Source organism: Castor canadensis, chromosome 1 (genome assembly GCF_047511655.1).
Source record: "Castor canadensis chromosome 1, mCasCan1.hap1v2, whole genome shotgun sequence".
Lineage (NCBI taxonomy): Eukaryota > Metazoa > Chordata > Mammalia > Rodentia > Castoridae > Castor > Castor canadensis.
The window spans coordinates 140,335,430-140,342,033 of record NC_133386.1 but is presented as its reverse complement, the minus strand read 5'-3'; the positions used below and the strand labels follow the sequence as shown (position 1 = coordinate 140,342,033).

The 6,604-nt window shown below is 45.1% G+C and overlaps 1 pseudogene; it reads left to right on the top strand.

Annotated features, from left to right (window-relative positions):
* LOC109680895 (olfactory receptor 52K1-like) lies at window positions 1-972 on the top strand (annotated as a pseudogene).
* Window positions 973-6,604: the final 5,632 nt, after the last annotated feature.

The following is a 6,604-nucleotide window of genomic DNA, read 5'->3' as shown; positions in this document are numbered from 1 at the left end:
ATGGCAGAGTGGAGCAATGACAGCTCTAATGGCTCCTACACTAGCTTCCTCCTGGTGGGCTTCCCAGGACGCAGGACTCCCGGCCCCTCCTAGTGCTGCCCTTCCTCAGCCTATACCTGCTGATCCTCTCCGCCAATGGCCTAGTCATCCACACAGTGGCAGCCCAGCACAGCCTGCACCAGCTCATGTACCTGCTCATCGCCCTGCTCCTGGCTGTCAACATCTGTGCTGCCACCACCGTGGTGCCCACCATGCTCTTCAGCTTCCCCACACACTTCAACCGCATCTCCCTGACTCGCTGCCTGGTCCAGATGTTCTGCATCTACTCCTTCCTTGCTTTTGACTGCAAGATCCTCCTGGTCATGGCCCTCAACTGCTACCCTCTCCGCTACCCAGAGATAGTGACAGGTCAGCTTCTGGCTGGCCTGGTAGGGGTGACAGCAGCCAGGAGCACAGGCATTGTTGCTCCAATGGTGGTGCTGGCCTCCCGAGTCTGCTTCTGCCTCTCAGACATGATCCCCAACTTTGCCTGGGAGCACATGGCCCTGATGAAGCTCTCCTGTGGGGAGGTGTCCCTGAACAAGACTGTGAAGCTAACACTCACATCTTCAATAGGGTCTTGGACATGCTCCTGATAGAAGCCTCCTCCTCCCGCATCATCCATGCTGCCTTCAGGATTTCATCAGGTGGAGCACATTCCAAGGCCCTGAACACCTGTGGCTCCCACCCGCTGGTCATCTTCACCATCTACTGCTCCTCCATGTCCTCCTCTATCGTCTATCTTGTGGCCCGCACTGCCTCCCAGGATGTACACAACATGCTCAGCACCTTCTACCTGCCAACGCAATCATCTATGGGGCCAGAACCAAGGAAATCAGGCAGCATCTAGCAACTCTAATCCAAAGAAAACCACAAGAGGTTCCCACTGAGAAGTCTCAGTCCCTGCCCTCACATAGGGAGCTTCCTGGCTGATTCTCTGGGACCTGTGAGTCCAGAGAAAGGGAGAGTAATTATGTAGATCAGTCATCCCTGTGACATTTTGGCTTGAGTATCTGCATTCATGTCTGGAAATCTTTTATCTATTTTCTGAAAATTAGCCACTCACCCACAGTTACACAATAACTAGCTACAAAGAAATCTTCTGTCTTTGGCTTCTAAACCTACTCCCCTTCCCTTTTCTTCATCACCAAATGTTTATTACACATAGTCATGGTAACTATGATTGCAAAAAAAAACATAAAAATTTCTCTGCCCAGGAAGGTCTCATTCTGGCAAGCTGTAGAGATGAAACAGTCAATAATAGCTTTATGTACAAAATTCTGTAGGAATTTAAAACTAGGAACACCTCAGTGAGAAGGTGAATTTGAGTGAAGTCAAAGGATCACAGATGTTTTCTGGGGAGGAAGGAGATGGAGAGGAGAAAATCCATTCTAGGCAAAAGGAAAAGTTAGGGAAAGGCATAGAGGTGTGGAAGAACACAGCAGACATAGACACTCACTGGTAGGACTGTTTCCATAGCATGAGAGAGTATGGGACTATGGAAGGAAATGATGCGTGGATGGGTCAGGAGAGGGCAGATGATGAAAGGCCTTATCTATCATGATAAGTAGTTTGAGTTTTTACTCTAAGCAATATGTAATCATTTAAGAGTTCAAAGCAGGGGTGGGGCTGGCAGAGTGGCTCAAGTGGTACAGCACCCGTCTAGCAAGCAAGAGTCTTGAGTTCAAAACTCATGTGCCATTAAAAGATAAATAAATTATGATTTTTTTTCTTAAAAAAAAAGACTTCAAAGCAGGGAAGTGGCAAGATCACATGGTGTTTAAGCACTCACTCTACTGTCATGTCAGAGTGCAGATTGGAGGGACACAGGCCTGGAGATTGTTACACTAGTGCAGATGAGACAACAGTGATCCAAACCTAACTAGTGACAGTAAGGATGAAGAAAAGTAGACAGGTATAAGAGAAATCAGAAGACTGGATTTGTATGTAGGTGTCAGAAGCAGAATGGAAACAAGGAGAATGGGTTTACCAAAGGAAGGGGTGGAGACTATGTGATGCAGGTTGGAAAAGTCAGCAATGTTAAATCCTCCAGTGGGTCAAGGAGAATGACAACAGAGGGTCCTTTGATGCTGTAATGTGCAAATTGCTCATGACTGCTTTAGCCAAGACAGTTTCTTTCTTTAGGCCAAGGAATGATGTAACACCCTCTCTTGGATTATATAAAAGGAAGAGCACCTAACACTGGGGTAGTGACACCCAGTTAACCATCATCAGGTCATCTGATAGATGCATCACAGGATCAACAGGCAACAAACTCCTGACTCTGTCACAGGGGCTTCAGCTCAGCACAATCCTCCAGCTCTGAACCTTGAATCAGTTCTGTGCTTTGACATGCCTACACCATGAAAGCTCTGTGATTGGTTTGATATGCTAATATTTTATCTAACCACCTGCAAAGACTCTCTTTTCATCTGTAGCAGCTCTCTGTTTTTGCCTTTAAATCTTACAACCTCTTTAACACATTCTGTAACTATATATACATACATATATATATTGTAATATGTAATCTTAGAGTCAATATTAGCAATTTAGTAATTAAGATCGGAATAAAAGAACCTGTGTTTGCCAATGACTTATGGCTATTGAGAGAAATCAGTAGTACTTGTTGGATTAAAGACAATGAAAGTGACATAGCTTGTGATTTTATTATTACTCAATAAATTTGGACACTGTGCAAAGACACAATTGTGTCTGTGTTCCTGACATAGCTCACTCACATCAGCCTCCTAGATGACTATGTTTGCCAATGGATTATGGCTATCAAGAGAAATCAGCAGAACAAATGTATGCCACTGAGTATCTGTAGATGTTGATTATGCAGCCATTTTGTGACAATAGGTAATTAATGAAATGACTAAAAAATACTTTATGCATAGCATATCTATGGTAAGTATTAATCTTCCTTCCTTAGTGCATTGTATTAATATATATTGAGAAAATATTCTTATGCTTAAATGTGAGTTCTGTAAGGGCAGAAACTATACTTTTTTAACTTGAAAAGATTTTTTTGAATGCAGTCAATATTGCCAGCCAAAAAAATGACAGCTTCAGATAAACTCTTCCCTTTCAAATGGTTCTCATTTTTTGTAATATAGTAATTTTTTATTATTTATGTATTTGTTATTATTGTGGTTGTACTGAGGGTACATTGTGACATTTACTAAAGTTCTTACAATATATCATAGTTGAATTCACCCCCTCCATCATTCTCTTTTATACTCCTCCCCCCTTTACTGGAATAGTTTCAATAAGTCTCATTTTTCCATTTTCATACATGAGTACATAATATTTTCACCATATTCATCCTCCTATACCCTTTCCTTATACCAACCCCTCTCCCATTGGTGCCAACTCAAAAACAGGACCTGTTTTGCCTTTTTGCAGAAACTGAATTTTAAAGGTATCAGAGAATATGGTAAAATAGGAAGTCTTATCCCTTGTTTCTTCACAAAAACAGAGATTTAACAATAAGTAACAATGCTTTATGAGAGGTCTAGAATCTGAGGTAGTGTCACTGAAGGATGCATGAGGGGGTTCCCATAGCTTCCCAGTTTCCATGCAAAACCATAGGTCCACAGATCCACAAACATTGAAGAGCATTTCAAAATGTCTCATAACAAGGAGTCTTATAAGGTGGAAGTTTTAGCAAGGATTTATTTTAGTATAATAGTACAAAGTACAGATGGGGGGATGGAGAGAAAAACAGGGAAACATTTCCTGTCCTCATGCAGGAAAAGACTCTAAATGGTGAGCCCCATCTCTTATTCTTATACTGAAGAGCTGGGAGAATACACATGGTCAAAGATAATGGGTCTAGGTGGCTAAGATGGCTGTTAACACAGGGAGGGGTCATCCTGGCCCACCCAAATCACACCATTAAGGCAGGCTAAAATTAGGGAAAATATGGAACTCATAAAAACTTAATATTACATTCTAGATTGACCATGCTCTGGCTCAGGGACTACCCTCACCTGGCCCAGGAACAGCCCATTTCCCTCCCCACTCATTGGTAATTAGATGGGAATCACCTAGTTCCTCCTTTCCCATAGGTTAGCTAGATTTTAAAAGTACCTGGAGAAGAAAGGCACACTCCCTTGGCCTCCAGATTCCACCTAGACCCCACCATGCTCCCCTTTGTATTTCCCTTCCCTAGCTTTTAATAAATTCCATTTACACCCATGTGTCCTGCCATGGATTCTTCCATGTGGGACACAAAGAATTTGGAAGTCTTCAGATCACAGACTCCACCACCACCAACAACACAATCACACCCATGTCCAACCCAAATCACAGAGACAATAGGATGCTTTAGAACTTCACTTTTGGGGAGGATGCAAGTTGGTACATAGGGTAGGGAATCAGAATTCCTGAGCTCCATGACTCCAGAAGCCACCTCAAGATGTGGAGGCCACACTTGGGTAAGTCTAATTGTTTGTAGCCAAAATAATAACCACCAACACACTAGGTGCACATAAAATTCAAGGACTAACCCTTAAAATAGCTTTTAATTACACCTAACAGTTGGGAAAATCCCAGCGTGGCACAGCCAATAATATGTGTCTGCCCTGGAGGGGTGGGGGGAAGCCCCCTGGCCCTTTCTCCCTTTTCTTTCCTTTTTTTTTTCAATCTTTTCCAAATAAGCAAAAGACAGAACATCAGTCAGAATCAATCTCTGCAACATCCTGGACCCCTGGTCCGTGGAAAGCCTCCTATGCCCCGACACCCTGAAGCAGTCTCAGTAAGTGTCTGCCTTGAGAAAAGCAGCACGCCATTTCTCCACACCGGCCAGTTTCAAAGCTGCCTGCATAAACCTGCAGACCCAACAAGTGAGCAGTACACACCACAAGTGACTCCCCCACCCACCCCTGGGAACATAATCCAGTGCAGCCCCTGGGCAGACTGAACCACCCCCCTAACAAAACTGAAAAGCACAAACAGAGAACTGTACTCTAACACTGACAGAGTGGGTAGGGTGGACCACTGAACCTTGAGAACAGGGGTCAGGCAAGGAACCCAACTTTGAGTGAACTAAGGCGGGACAAGTAACAAAGACTGAGAGTGGGGGTGGGGCAACAAGCCAACCTTCCAAAGCAGGGCCATGGTGGATCCCTGAGCTGGTCTCCCCGTCTTCACCTCCTCTTATCCTTCCCTACCACACTACTCCTCTCTCTTATACACTCACCACCTCTGACTAGCTACTGTACCAACTGTACACATCCTTAGCCCCCTGCAATCCCTGACACAGCACCCTCCACTACAACATCAAAAATAGACCCCAACACACACAAGGGCCACAAAACCCAGCAACCCTGCACCACTTCCCCCACCCACTCCACTCCACCCCTTTGTGCCCCTCCCTTTTAGCACCACCTTTACCAATTACCCAACTTTCTATCTCTAGCCAAACAACCATTAGCACCCCCCTCCAACTCCCACTGTTTATAGATATTATCACCAAGGGGTTGTCTATATAAGATGTAAATAAACAACTGGTCTAGCATTGAACCTGTGAATTTGTTATTACTAATTTAAACCTCCAGTCCAGGGAAAGAAATAGCACATCAATCTAGCTAACAACCAAGTCAGTCACAACACAAAAATTAAATTAAGAGAGAAAACAGGCAATTAAAATCAGCAACTAGCCAATCAAGAACATAGTTGCACAGCACCAATTGTAGTGATGGAAAGAAGAAGGGAAGGAAAGAACACTCCTCAAAAAACCAAGCTCAGGTCTTTCTGTGAGGTGTTAAAGAACCATAACCATGCCCCTATTTTGTTCCATCATAATAACCAGTTTTCTTTCCCTAGTCTGACCACCTCCCCCTCACCCCAAAACCCTTAATAAACAATTTGTCTCTGACCTGCTGCAAAGTGCAAGGGAGAATACTGCTGGCCAGCCATGTCCTTTGCATTTATGTTTGCTGTGTCCCCCAGCCTCTTTACCTAGGACACATCCCCATTGTGAAGACCTCCAGCAGTTCCTGTGGACCCCACTCACTGCTAGGGACCCCTGTCCCAGTCCTGCCATCCCAGGCCCCAAAGTTGTGGTACTAACTCCAGCTGCCTTGGGAATCTCAGCCAAGCTCGATCCAGGAGATGATGGAGAAGAAAATGAGGAGGAAATAGGAGAAAAAGAGGACGACACTGAATTGTTACTGCCACCACAGGCTGGGTTGGGAGCAACCCCAATGCCAGACGAAGCAGAAGCCTCTGGGACCGTGGTAGCAACAGTGACAGTACAGACTGTGCTGGTGTTACTACAGCAGCTGGCACTGTCAACCAGTCTGGGGATCAGGGCCTGTTGGGTGAATCCCAGCTGCCATACTCCTCTGGCAGCACTAGGCTGTGCCACAGGCAGGTGAAGGGCACAGAGTCAGCAGCTGTGGGGGAAACTGGGGTGGTCCCCAGGCCAGGCCTGGACTGAGGGGGAGGGCAATGGCTGTAGTGCCAAAGCCCCTGGAGTGGGCTGGAGTGTTGCTGATAATGGTGGTGATGATGCTGAGAGAAATGCAACATGGCCATCTTCCAACTCCCCCAGCACTGT